Genomic DNA, 15,033 nt, shown 5'->3' with positions numbered 1-15,033 from the left:
CTTCCAAGACTATGCTGAATAGGAGTGGTGAGAGAGGGCATTCCTGTCTTGTGCCAGTTTTCAAAGGAAATGCTTCCAGTTTTTGTCCATTCAGTATGATATTGGCTGTGGGTTTGTCATAAATAGCTCTTATTATTTTGAGATACATCCCATCAATACCTAATTTATTGAGAGTTTTTAGCATGACGTGTTGTTGAATTTTGTCAAAGGCCTTTTCTGCGTCTATTGAGATAATCATGTGGTTTTTATCTGTGGTTCTATTTATATGCTGGATTACGTTTATTGATTTGCATATGTTGAACCAGCCTTGCATCCCAGGGATGAAGCCCACTTGATCATGGTGGATAAGCTTTGTGATGTGCTGCTGGATTCGGTTTGCCAGTATTTTATTGAGGGTTTTTGCATCAGTGTTCATCAAGGATATTGGTCTAAAATTCTCTTTTTTTGTTGTGTCTCTGCCAGCCTTTGGTATCAGGATGATGCTGGCCTCATAAAATGAGTTAGGGAGGATTCCCTCTTTTTCTATTGATTGGAATACTTTCAGAAGGAATGATACCAGCTCCTCCTTGTACCTCCTTGTACCAGCTCCTCCTTGTAGAATTTGGCTGTGAATCCATCTGGTCCTGGACTTTTTTTGGTTGGTAAGCTATTAATTACTGCCTCAATTTCAGAGCCTGTTATTGGTGTATTCAGAGATTCAACTTCTTCCTGGTTTAGTCTTGGGAGGGTGTATGTGTTGAGAAATTTATCCATTTCTTCTAGATTTTCTAGTTTATTTGCATAGAGGTGTTTATAGTATTCTCTGATGGTAGTTTGTATTTCTGTGGGATCAGTGGTGATACCCCCTCTGTCATTTTTTATTGCGTCTATTTGATTCTTCTCTTTTCTTCTTTATTAGTCTTGCTGGTGTTCTGTCAATTTTGTTGATCTTTTCAAAGAACCAGCTCCTGGATTCATTGATTTTTTTGAAGGGTTTTTTGTGTCTCTATTTCCTTCAGTTCTGCTCTGATCTTAGTTATTTCTTGCCTTCTGCTAGCTTTTGAATATGTTTGCTCTTGCTTCTCTAGTTCTTTTAATTGTGATGTTAGGGTGTCAATTTTAGATCTTTCCTGCTTTCTCTTGTGGGCATTTAGTGCTATAAATTTCCCTCTACACACTGCTTTGAATGTGTCCCAGAGATTCTGGTATGTTGTGTCTTTGTTCTCGTTGGTTTCAAAGAACATCTTTATTTCTGCCTTCATTTTGTTATGTACCCAGTAGTCATCCAGGAGCAGGTTGTTCAGTTTCCATGTAGTTGAGTGTTTTTGAGTGAGTTTCTTAATCCTGAGTTCTAGTTTGATTGCACTGTGGTCTGAGAGACAGTTTGTTAGAATTTCTGTCCATTTACATTTGCTGAGGAGTGCTTTACTTCCAACTATGTGGTCAATTTTGGAATAGGTGTGGTGTGGTGCTGAAAAGAATGTATATTCTGTTGATTTGGGGTGGAGAGTTCTGTAGATGTCTATTAGGTCTGCTTGGTGCAGAGCTGAGTTCAATTCCTGGATATCCTTGTTAACTTTCTGTCTCATTGATCTGTCTAATGTTGACAGTGGGGTGTTAAAGTCTCCCATTATTATTGTGTGGGAGTCTAAGTCTCTTTGTAGGTCTCTAAGGACTTGCTTTATGAATCTGGGTGCTCCTGTATTGGGTGCATATATATTTAGGATAGTTAGCTCTTCTTGTTGAATTGATCCCTTTACCATTATGTAATGGCCTTCTTTGTCTCTTTTGATCTTTGTTGGTTTAAAGTCTGTTTTATCCAAGACTAGGATTGCAACCCCTGCCTTTTTTTGTTTTCCATTTGCTTGGTAGATCTTCCTCCATTCCTTTATTTTGAGCCTATGTGTGTCTCTACACATGAGATGGGTTTCCTGAATACAGCACACTGATGGGTCTTGACTCTTTATCCAGTTTGCCAGTCTGTGTCTTTTAATTGGAGCATTTAGCCTGTTTTCATTTAAGGTTAATATTGTTATGTGTGAATTTGTTCCTGTCATTATGATGTTAGCTGGTTGTTTTGCTCGTTAGTTGATGCAGTTTCTTCCTAGTCTTGATGGTCTTTACAATTTGGCATGTTTTTGCAGTGGCTGGTACTGGTTGTTCCTTTCCATGTTTAGTGCTTCCTTCAGGAGCTCTTTTAGGGCAGGCCTGGTGGTGACAAAATCTTTCAGCATTTGCTTGTCTGTAAAGGATTTTATTTCTCCTTCACTTATGAATCTTAGTTTGGCTGGATATGAAATTCTGGGTTGAAAAATTCTTTTCTTTAAGAATGTGGAATATTGGCCCTCACTTTCTTCTGGCTTGTAGAGTTTCTGCTGAGAGAACCGCTGTTAGTCTGATGGGCTTCCCTTTGTGGGTAACCCGACCTTTCTCTCTGGCTGCCCTTAACATTTTTTCCTTCATTTCAACTTTGGTGAATCTGACAATTATGTGTCTTGGAGTTGCTCTTCTCAAGGAGTATCTTTGTGGCATTCTGTGTATTTCCTGAATTTGAATATTGGCCTGCCTTGCTAGGTTGGGGAAGTACTCCTGCATAATTTCCTGCAGAGTGTTTTCCAACTTGGTTCCATTCTCCCCGTCACTTTCAGGTACAACAATCAGATGTAGATTTGGTCTTTTCACATAATCCCACATTTCTTGGAGGCTTTGCTCGTTTCTTTTTATTCTTTTTTCTCTAATCTTCTCTTCTTGCTTCATTTCATTCATTTCATCTTCCATCGCTGATACCCTTTCTTCCAGTTGATTGAATCGGCTACTGAGGCTTGTGCATTCATCATGTAGTTCTCGTGCCGTGGTTTTCAGCTCTATCAGGTCCTTTAAGGAATTCTCTGCATTGGTTTTTCTAGTTAGCCATTCGTCTAATTTTTTTTCAAGGTTTTTAACTTCTTTGCCATTGGTTCGAACTTCCTCCTTTAGCTCAGAGTAGGTTGATCGTCTGAAGCCTTCTTCTCTCAACTCGTCAAAGTCATTCTCTGTCCAGCTTTGTTCCGTTGCTGGTGAGGAGCTGCATTCCTTTGGAGGAGGAGAGACACTCTGATTTTTAAAGTTTCTGGTTTTTCTGATCTGTTTTTTCCCCATCTTTGTGGTTTTATCTACCTTAGGTCTTTGATGATGGTGACGTACAGGTGGGTTTTTGGTGTGGATGTCCTTTCTGTTTGTTAGTTTTCCTTCTAACAGTCAGGACCCTCAGCTGCAGGTCTGTTGGAGTTCAGTGGAGGTCCACTCCAGACTCTGTTTGCCTGGGTTATCAGCAGTGGTGGCTGCAGAACAGCGGATATTGGTGAACCGCAGATGCTGCTGCCTGATCGTTCCTCTGGAAGTTTTGTCTCAGAGGGGTACCTGGCTGTGTGAGGTGTCAGTCTGCCCCTACTGGGGGGTGCCTCCCAGTTAGGCTACTCGGGGTTCAGGGACCCACTTGAGGCAGTCTGCCCATTCTCAGATGTCAAGCTGCATGCTGGGAGAACCACTACTCTCTTCAAAGCTGTCAGACAGGGACATTTAAGTCTGCAGAGGTTGCTGCTGCCTTTTGTTTGTCTGTGCCCTGCTGCCAGAGGTGGAGCCTACAGAGGCAGGCAGGCCTCCTTGAGCTGCGGTGGGCTCCACCCAGTTCGAGCTTCCCGGTCACTTTGTTTACCTCCTCAAACCTCGGCAATGGCGGGCGCCCCTCCCCCAGCCTCGCTGCTGCCTTGCAGTTTGATCTCAGACTGCTGTGCTAGCAATTGAGTGAGGCTTCGTGGGCGTAGGACCCTCTGAGCCAGGTGCGGGATATAATCTCTGGTGTGCCGTTTGTTAAGCCCATTGGAAAAGTGCAGTATTAGGGTGGGAGTGACCCGATTTTCCAGGTGCCGTCTGTCACCCCTTTCTTTGACTAGGAAAGGGAATTCCCTGACCCCTTGCGCTTCCTGGGTAAGGCGATGCCTTACCCTGCTTCGGCTCATGCACAGTGCGCTGCACCCACTGTCCTGCACCTGTTGTGTGGCACTCCCCAGTGAGATGAACCCAGTACCTCAGTTGGAAATGCAGAAATCACCCGTCTTCTGCATCGCTCATGCTGGGAGCTGTAGACTGGAGCTGTTCCTATTTGGCCATCTTGGCTCCACCCCCAGAATTATACAACTTTTAATAGGTGCTCTGTTCAAATGAATTATTAACTACATCTAGCTCACTTTCTGTTAGTGTTCTATACCTAGATTGATCCTCATCTATATTTGACAGTTACAGTATATAATAATATGCTGATAATAAACCAATTAAAGACATGGCTTTTGTTAATAGAATTTTAAGACAATCACAGGAGTGGCCTGGTAGATGTCACTTGTTTAATTTATCCAACGGTACAGAATGATAAACTGTCAGCAAGGACTTTTTTTTTTATTCCGTTAATTATAACCTTTTCTCCTTGAAATCATTCAAAGTGAGCAATTCTTTGGAATTAAAGGAAGATGTTTTTGTGTACACAGAAAGAGGAAAGTATAAAATGGAGTAAGTTTATAATTCAGAATTGAAGGGGGAGGAAAATAGATCTGAATCCCGGAGTCTTTGAGAGAAAAATTTATTTATTTATTGTTAAAAACATGTAGTTATTTGTTTTTCAACCTTTAGTTTCGGGGGTACATGTGCAGGTTTGTTACATGGTTAAGTTGCATGTTGCTGAGGTTCAGCGTACAAATGATCCCATTACCCAGGTAGTGTGCATGGTACCCAATAGGTTGTTTTTCAGTGCTCACTCCTCTTTGCTCCTCCCCTGACTGCTAGTTCCCAGTGTCTCTTTTTCCCATCTTTGGGGAAGACAATTTTAATATGTTACAAATCAGCAGAAATTGCCATAACTCTTTCTGCCATCATTATTATAAAAGTAGGACGCTGGTGGGCCAGGCGCAGTGTTTCATGCCTGTAATCCCAGCACTTTGGGAGGCCAAGACGGGTGGATCAGGAGGTCAGGAGTGCGAGACTAGCCTGAGTAACATGGTGAAACCCTGTCTCTACTAAAAATACAAAAATTAGCCAGGCATGGTGGTACACATCTGTAATCCCAGCTACTCAGGAGGCCGAAGCAGGAGAATCGCTTCAGCCCGGGAGGCAGAGGTTGCAGTGAGCTGAGATCCCACCATTGCACTCCAGCGCTCCAGCCTGGGCAACAGAGCAAGAGTCTGTTCCAAAAAAAAAGAGTAGGACACTGGTACAAGAAGCCAACAACACAATTCTAGTCTCTGGGAGAAGGAGATAATGGAGCAGATGTAGTCCTCAGAAAAACAGACACTGCAGTTGAAGTTTACACTTAAGGCGATAATATTATTTATAGTTGTTATTTATAATACAACCTGGGATACTTTGGGAAGTGAAAATAGATGGTATTAATAATTACAGTGGTACACTAACTGTAAATTGGAACCCTGACAAATCAGACATATGTGTTATATGTGCTATAATGTTAGTATGAAGAATGTATCATAAGAGTATAGAGAAGGGGCTTGTAGGTTAGGAAAAATCTTTACTAATCTAGTCTGAGCTAGACTTCCAAAGAATGACAAAGTTGTTCCCCAAGTTGGGTTGAGAAACAAATGGCATGACAGGTTAAAGGGACCTAGTGCCATCTTGCTGTCCATGTTGCTCTGTCTCTGTCCATATCATTGCCTCTCAAGAAGTGCTTCATGGTTTGTCGTTTTTCTGAAACAGCTATGAAACATTCAGTTGGTTAATTGCCCTTCAGTTTTCCTACCTAGGCACTGGTTCTCCCAGCAGTTTCTGCTCATGAACCTCTTTTCTAATGTGTGACTCCCTGTATTCTCGTGTCTGTCTTTATGATCTTGGGGGTAGTGTCTTGCCCTGTGTCCTCAGTTCTCTTACAAATTCAAGAAGAGTTGTTGATTTTTCAGTTTGTTCAGATTTTTACTTGTTGTTAGAATCACGTGATGACTTCCAGGCTCCTGTTGTGTGGAACCAGAAGTGAAGTCCATGTTCAGTTTTTAGTATGATAAACTTAACATTTTAGGAACATTATAATCCAGTTAAATTGATTGACTTGCCATTGTAATTGAATGACAGGTTTTTCTTTACTGTTTTTGCCATTGTATTTATATTTAAAATATACCAATGATCAAAGGATTATTATGTGCTTCAGTTGCTTGAGAGAAAACATGGTTATTTCAAGTATGTAAACGGAAGATAATACTTGTTCTCTGCATTCCAGATGGTTACACCAGAACAAATAGACAAAAATTACAAAGGGGCAGATTTTGGCATCAGTAAAGAAAAAATGTTCTATTTTTCTATCCAAAGATGGAATAGGTTCTCTTGGCAAATTTTGACTTCCTCTGCATAGTTATTTTATCATAAACTAGAGGCCCTCAGAAGATGCTATCCTTGGGATACAGCCTTTCTTTACTAAATTATATAACTTTTTGAAATTAATAATTGTTAGAATTTCAGGAAATGTTAGATTGTTTGAAGCAATGCTTTTCTCATCTTTTGTACCTGTGGATAAAGGTGAGAAGATGGACTCCCAGTGTCTTTGCTAGTGGAGACAATTTTGCTTCTGGCTTTTGCAAAAGTAATGCTAACTACAGTAATCTTCATATGCTTTTAGTCATATCTGCTAACAATAATCAAAGATGGCATTAAAGACATAATTGCATATCAGATTTGTGTAATTGTTTAATTTTGTTCGACTGTTGAAGTCGCGTATGTATCCAACTTTTCTGGTTGGATATATTGTAATATTTGTTTATGTGTATTCACAAATACATCATAGAATACATTGTTCAGCTCTACTCCCAGTCCCAGTTTCTCTTTGAAATTTTCAGGAAGGTAGATAAAATGATAAAAGTTAGATTTGTACAGTTAATCTCACAGTGGCTTGGAGATTGGATTAGAAGAAAGAGAGTCAATATAAGCACACGGAATTAATTCATTGTGCAGCTTTTGCCATAATTTAGGTATGAATTAGAAGAGCAATTGAAATGCGGCTATGGTTGATAGAATTAAAAAAAAGGAAAAGATGTCAGAAACTTTAGAGAGGAGTAAATAGCACTTTGCTGGCCAGTTGAAGGTGAGAGATCAGGGAGAGGAAAATGTCAAAGATAACTTTTAAGGAGAAATTTTCCCTTAAGGTGGAAAAGAATTTAAAGGACCAGTAATTACTCAGAGTTTGCTTAACTGCCTTTTCTTTTCAGTGCCTCTTTAAGTCGGTTATCAACAAGCCTGATCAGTCATTGACTGTAATAATCATTGTTTCTGAACAGTTATAGATGATAAATGGAAATACATTTAGACATTTGCTTCAAGATTCTTGTCAGCGTCCAGCCCTTCAAGAAAACATTTTATAAGTGATTTTAATTAGAAGGAGCTCGTGAGTGTGAGAAAACTTGTATGAAGCCTAGAAGAAGAGATAATGACAGGAACTAAAGCTTTGTTAGGTTCATGCTGCCTGATAGCCATTACATGCATATCACCCTCCTTTCACATACTCCTTTTATAGTTGTTTCTTTTTCCTTCTTCTCTGTCCTGTTGGTATTGTGCTTCACAGGGCGATTGGAAGGGATAATTAGCAATACTTACTGGAATTGGTACATGACCAGACATATACTTCATGCTTAGTAAATGTTGGTTGGACCCTCCTCCTCCTGAGTACTGTTAGCAACAACAACCTGGTCTTAAAAAATGTTTACTCACATATTTATTATTTAATATAGAAAAATAATTCTTGAAAGCCTACTGTGTGGCAGAGACTGTGGTAGGCATTTGAAGATAATTGTAAGCAAGATGTCCTTGTCCTCATAAGGCTTAAAACCCTTCATAGAATCTTGGTTCATGTTATATAATTGTTCACCTGTTTTTTTACTGTCCTGCTTTAGAGTGAAAATATTAGAAATTACAGAGCTACACAGATAATGCTCTAGAGTAAATGACATCTCATCCAAACTACTGAGAGTTTAGGTAAGAGTGATGGAAACTTAAAGGCTAGGTAAGTGATGGGATAGTGGATAAGAATTGAGGGATCCTTGAAGTGACCGTAAGATGTCGGGGAGCATGTTCTGAGAATATACTTATGACAACATAGTGGCCTGTTGAGTTATCAGCATATTTGGCTTTATTAAATTTGTACTGACTCCTTTAATTTATTATAATTTACTACTCTTGCATGACTGAAAAAATAGTTTCTTTAAGGATTTGTTTGAGGTTTCATTAATAACAGTTTTAGATAGAATTATGTATCAAAAAGCATGTCGTATGTTACATAAGCAAAACAAATTCTACCTGCATATTAAATGATTTCAGGTAATTCACACTAGACTAAGAGAAAGAGGGTCATAATTTCTAGTACTTGTATAGCACTTTATGGTTTGAATATTTCTATATGGAATATCTAATGTAATCATTAATATAGCTCTGGAAGGTCATTATTGTTTCTACTTTAAAAACGAATTAATCTTGGATCATGAAAGTAATGTACTACTAAAACCCTCATATAATAAAAGTTAATTTAAACAGACTAATGTGTTAAACACTTGCCTGGGCCAGCTGTATAAATTTCATATGATTAGTCCGTGAAAATTGGTTATTCTAAACAAATAACTTTTAATTATAGTCATTATTTATTGAGTAGCTGTTATGGGCTAGGCACTGTGCTAAGGAAGTTATATCTCACATTTTGCAAAAGCATTTTTAAAGTAGGTAAATATTTCCACTTTACGTAGAGAGAACGGATGCTTATGAAGTTAAGTGATTTAGCCAAGGCTACATGGTTTGGGGGTGAATAAGCTAGACTTGAATTCAGTTCTTTTTTATTCCAAAGGTGTTTTTTCCTTTCCATTACTCCCAAGTAGCATGTGCATGCCAGCAGTTTTTGGTCATTAATTTACTATAGGTACTTGGATTCAGATTTGTTTAAAAATCAGTTTTGTGTTGTGTATTTATTGACAGGTAAAGATAATATAGTTTATTGCAGCAAGTTATAAAGCAGCATATATTGAAGCCAATTTTATATTAATGTTTACACACATATAAACATATACATATGTGTGTGTACATGTGCACATACAGAGAATTGAGCCAAGAAATAAATAAATGAATAATTAGTGAATAATGGTTTATGTGTTAGTTTTCTCTTGGTGGTGTATGTATTATGTATCTTTGTATATGTGTGTGTTTAAATATGTAAAGAGTTTTATGATATGCTAATCTTTGTTGAGCTGTAATTAACACAAAATAAAATATACATATTTTAAGTATGCATTTAAGTGTCATTCAATAATTATCCACTACTTCCAAACAAGATACAACATATTTTTATCCCCTTCCCTAAACCCCCTTGCCTGTTTCCAATTGGTTACTTTATCATCCAGCAATCACTATCTGATTTCTATCATCATAGATTACTTCTGCTTATATTTGCATTGCATACAAATAGAATGATACAATATATACTCTTGTGTCTGGCTTCTTTTTCTTAACATTTTTGAAATTCATCTATGTTGTATGTATAAGTAGTTTGTTTTTTTCTTATTAATATTGTTTTGGTTTTAAGACACTGGGTCTTGCTTTGGCACCCGAGCTGGAGTGCAGTGGCACATTCATAGCTCACTGCAGCCTCAAACACCTGGGCTCAAGGGATCCTCCTGCCTCAGCCTCCCTAGCTGCTGGAATTACAGGCACGAGCCACTGCACACAGCTCTGTTCTTTTGATTTTTGATTAATATTCCAATATGTAGATATACTACAATTTGTTTATCTATCTGTTGATGGACATTTGGGTTGTTTCCAATTTGGGGCTGTTATGAATAAGGCTGCTATAAATATTCTTGTACAAGTATATTTGTGGGCATGTATTTCTAACTGAGAGTGAAATTACACAATTATAATATTGACAGATGTATGTTGCCAACAGTTCTTTAAAGTGGTTGTAACATTTCATGCTCCTCCAACAGTGTGTAAGAATTCCAGTTGCTCCATAGCCTCTCCAACATTTGATGTTGTCATTCTTCTTGATTTTAGCTATTCTTATAGGTGTGTAATGGTACTTCTGTGGTTTTAATTTTCATTTTCCTGTTAATTAATGATGTTAGGCACCTTTTCTCATACTTCTTGGCTTCTTATCCTCTTTTGCTTTCACATCTATTTAAATCTTTTACCTGTTTTTACATGGGTTATTTTATTGTTGATTTGTAGATGATAGTCATTATTAAAATCTTGTCTGATGTTTGTGCTGTGAATGTTTTTTTACCCATTTTGTGGATTGTCTTTTCATTTTCTTAGTAGTCTTTTGATGAGCAGAGGATTAGATGCTTATGTCAGATAATTAACTTTATACTAGTTAAGACTGCTTTCTATTGTTCTGTATACTTAGAAAAATATTTAACACTGATATGTAAAAATGCTTTTGCTGGATGGAAGTGTTAGTAATTTTTTAAAATTTTCTTTGACTTTTTTATTTTTCAAAATGTCTACAAAATAATGTAACATCAGAAGTACTCTAAAAAATAAACTTTAACATAAATACGTGTAACTTATGGTGACATTAATATATAATACTCCAGTGAATACTATATACGTGCCATGCAATACATGATAATGAAGCACATATAAAACACATTACACTTACATTTATTATATTTATTTTAAACTGCTTTTTCCATTTTTACTTATAAAAGCAATGTAGAGAGATTAATTATTTTAATCTAGTCACAGCCAGGAAGTCTTCATTTTTTTTCATTTCCTCTCATTTTGTACATGTTTTTTATACTCATTTAGAGAAGTAAAATATAGTCTAAGACATAAAAATAAATCATCAGTAATTTTTACCACCTAAAATTAACTTCTCTGAAAATATTTTTGATGTATATACTTTCCTAATTGCAAGAATCCTTGAATTGCCATGTATTATCTCCTTGGGGGTAATTAAGTGTTAACCCCATCCCTTTTCAGCTATACTTAAAGTTTTATACAGTCCTCACTTCCAAAAACGTATAAGGCAGTGTAAAGTCAAGAAAATAAATCTCTTGACATTTTGGTTTCTCTCTAAATCTGCATTTTGTTTTTCTTAATACTATTCAGTAACTAGTATGTGAGAGTAATACATTATTTTTTATTTTTTTGAGATGGGGTTTTGCTCTTGTTGCCCAGGCTGGAGTGCAATGGTGCGATCTCGGCTCACCACAACCTCCGCTTCCTGGGTTCAAGAGATTCTCCTGCCTCAGCCTCCTGAATAGCTGGGATTAACAGGCATGCACGACCACGCCCAGCTTATTTTGTATTGTTAGGAGACACAGGGTTTCTCCATATTGGTCAGGCTGGTCTCAAACTCCTGACCTCAGGTGATCCACTCGCCTCGGCCTCCCAAAGTGCTAGGATTACAGGTGTGAGCCACCGCACCCAGCCATCCATTAAGTTTTTAACTCATCTATTAAAAACAATACCACAGAGTATCTACAGTGTCACAAGCAGAATAGGCAACTCCTCGATGGAAGGACAGGAGAAGACAGATCAAATTAAAGATGGTTGAAATCAATTGTATTCAGCTCTACAATTGAATATATTAAATCACTGGATATTTGGAATTGCTGTAGTTACTGCATTACCTCCAGAGAGATTCATCAGGAATACATGTAGTATTTACAGTCTACACAATATGAGGAAAAGAGCCACTGTAATTCTAGTAGTTCTTTTGTATTTTGCTTCCTTCCATTTGAGTAGTTGCCTACCATAGCAAGCTACCCACATGTATTTTTTCCTTTTTGTTTTGTTTTTGAGACAGGGTCTTGCACTGTCTGTTGCCCAGGCTGGAGTACAAGTGACATGATCACTGCCCACTGCAGCCTTGACCTCCTGGGCTCAAGCAGTCCTCCCACCTCAGCCTCCCGAGTAGATGGGACTACAGGTGTGAGCAACTGTGTCTGGTTATTTTTTCCTTTTTTCTCTCATGCAGCCATGGTTTTCTAAACTTTAAGGCTTCAGAGAATATCATCTTAGTTAGATTATCTCATTTCTGACCTTATACTTTTCACATAGTGCTGTTATCCGTAGACAGTTTTAGAGAAGGAAAATTGGAAACACTGAGAGTAGGAAGAAATAGAGACAGGTAAACCTCTCTTTAAATTTCTTTTTGCTATTTCCATATCTATTCACCCTGTCCCCCATATAAAAATCATGTCAATCTCAGCTTGCTCACTACTTTAAGTAGTGACACTCTAAGGGTTGACAGACTGCAGCTCGAGAGCCAAGTTTGTTTTATTGGAACAGTGCAATGAACTAAATGTTTGTGTCATTCAAAAATTAATATGTCAAAATCCTAACCCGTAACGTATTGGTATTAGGAGGTGGGGCTTCTGGGAGGTAATTAGGTCATAAGGGTGAAGCCCTCACAAGTGGAATTAGTGCCCTTATAAAAGGGACCCCAGGGAGCTCTCTAGCCCCATTTCCCCACCATGTGAGGAGACGGTGAGAAATTGGCAGTCTGCAACCTGAAAGAGGAACCAGGACCTGACCATGCTGTCACCCTGATCTTGGACTTGCAGCCTCCAGAACTATGAGACATAAACTTCTGTTGTTTAATAAGCCATTTGATTTCCATTACTTAGTTTTATAGTATACTGAACTGACTAATACACGTGAAAAGTCCATTTTCTACACTTGCTTTCTGATCTAAAACATTAGAGTTGCATAGCTGCAACGGAGACTTATGGCCTGCAAAGTCAAAATACTTACAGAAAATGTTTTTCAGTCCCTGGTCTAGCAGGTAAAGAAGAAAGCAGAGATTTCTCATTTTATTACCAGGGAAACTTTAACATGTTATTTCAAGTTAAAAAGTTCCTCAGCAGCATTGTACCACATGAATGTTAGATAGTAGTTCAGTGTCTAAAATGGCCCTAATACTGTTTTAATTGATCTGGAAGTCAAATACTGTCTGGGAGGTGGAGGTTCTTGGTAATTATATAAAGGAGAAAGCTTTGAGGAGGAGAAGGAAGGAGAAAGGCTGATTCATTTTGGTTTGGGTTAAGAAGGATAACATCTTCATTAGGCAAACATTTGACTCATTGTTGAGTTATCACCACCTGTCAGTTTTTAAATTATGTGCATGCAGTTTGTTGTTGTTGTAATCAGTTTTCTTCCACTTCTATGTTAGATACATTAGAGAGGGAGTTGTCTTGTTTATTGCTATATTTCCAGTACTTAAAACAGTACCTGATCGTAATAGCCATTCAGTTAATACTTATTGAATGAATACACTTAAAACAGTACCTGATCATAATAGCCATTCAGTCAATACTTATTGAATGAATACACTTAGATATGAGATGTTGCTTTGTAACAAGATTGTGGTTTTAAAAAAATGTCTCCAATCAGTTTGTACCCAGAAAATAGGCAGTATTTAAAAATTTGCAAACCTTTGTAAGGAATCTATCTTTTCAGACTAATCATCGTAACTATTAGTCCTGTTAGATCATTAGATAGCAGTAACTATATTGTCACGAGTTAATCTGTTTGGTGCCTGACAAGCTAATGATAAACTGAAGTAAAATGTTTAGATTATACATTTCCATTAGATGAGTTTCACACTAGTTTCTATGAACCTCAACCCTGACTTTGCAAACTACCATAGGTCCTAAATTATCTAAAAGGGTTGTTATAAAATTTTTATGAACTTCTCAAATATAGTTAAATCATCTTAATCCATTGACTTGCTTATAATTATTCTCCTACAGTCTTTTCAAACAGATACAATTTATAGTAGTGAAAAGATATTACTAAATACAGTGACCTATTCATGGCCCCTTGTAATTCTTTTTAATAGATCCAGTCTCACTCAGTGATGGATCATTCGACTTTCAAAATAACTCCCCAAAATCTCTAAGTATAAAGACATACGCTAAACCAGAAGTCTCCAGCCCCTGAGCCTGGACTGGTGCAGGTCTGTGGTTTGCTAGGGACCGGGCTGCACAGCAGGCAGTGAGCAGCAGGGGAGTGAGCATTACTGCTGGAGCTCCACCTCCTGTTAGATCAGCAGCAGCATTAGATTATTAATAGGAGCACAAACCCTATTGTGAACTGCACATGCGAGGGATCTAGGTTGTGCCCTCCTTATGAGAATCTAATGCCTGATGATTTGAGGTGAAACAGTTTCATCCCAAAACCATCCCCACCCCAGGTCCATGGAAAAATTGTTTTCCACAGAACCTGTCCCTGGTTTCCAAAAGGTTGGGGACTGCCACACTAAATCACTTAAGATTGAATTTTATTTACATTAAAAATATTTCATCTGTCATGAAAATCAAATGATTGATCTCAGCATGTAGCAACTTCAAAGCAATTGGAAATAGCTAAGTAGTGTACTTAGTGCTTTGACACCACATTTGTTGTCATAGACAACACCCAGTATAACAGAATGGAGTAAGGTAGGCAGACGCAAGCTAAATTTAAAGCAGGACAATGCAAACAGTTTCATTTGATGAGGAAAACACTAATTCAAAACAGTTCCTTGAGTTGGTGTTAACAGATAAAAGTCTCAAAGGAAGTCACAATGGCTCTTAAACTAAAATATCAAAAACTTGGTAATGTATTTTAAAAATTGTGCTTTTGTTTTTATTTCAAACAAATAGGATGGTGAAGATTTTAATAGTTTATAGCCATCTGAAGAAATTGACACTGTATTCCAGAGGTGGCAAACTACTGCCTATAAGGCCATATCTGGCCCATGGCTTGTTTTTGTGAAGTATATTTTTAAAGCATTTGTTTCATTACTTTAAAGATGTTGCTTCATTGTCTTCTGTTTTGGACAAGAAATCCATTGTTATCTTTTTTTTTTGCTTTGCTCTATGTAACTTCTTTTTTTTTCAATCTGGCTACTTTTGAGATTTTCTCTGTCAGTGGTTTTGAGCAATTTGATTATAATCTGCCTAGGTCTAGTTTTCTTGGCTTGTTTTTGTAAAGCAAGTATTTTTTAAAGCATTTTTTCTTTCATTATTTTAAAGATGTTGCTTTACTGTCTTCTGTTTTGTC

The 15,033-nt window shown here is 37.6% G+C and overlaps 1 protein-coding gene across 4 annotated transcripts in view; it reads left to right on the top strand.

Moving 5' to 3' along the window:
• Positions 1-15,033, top strand: part of RICTOR (RPTOR independent companion of MTOR complex 2) — a 135,613-nt gene that overhangs the window by 35,492 nt on the left and 85,088 nt on the right. The gene's annotated exons all lie outside the window — the stretch shown is intronic.

The sequence above is a fragment of the Pongo pygmaeus genome, chromosome 4, assembly GCF_028885625.2.
Source record: "Pongo pygmaeus isolate AG05252 chromosome 4, NHGRI_mPonPyg2-v2.0_pri, whole genome shotgun sequence".
NCBI lineage: Eukaryota > Metazoa > Chordata > Mammalia > Primates > Hominidae > Pongo > Pongo pygmaeus.
Note: the sequence above shows the minus strand (reverse complement) of the source record. Positions and strands in the feature narration are given on the sequence as shown.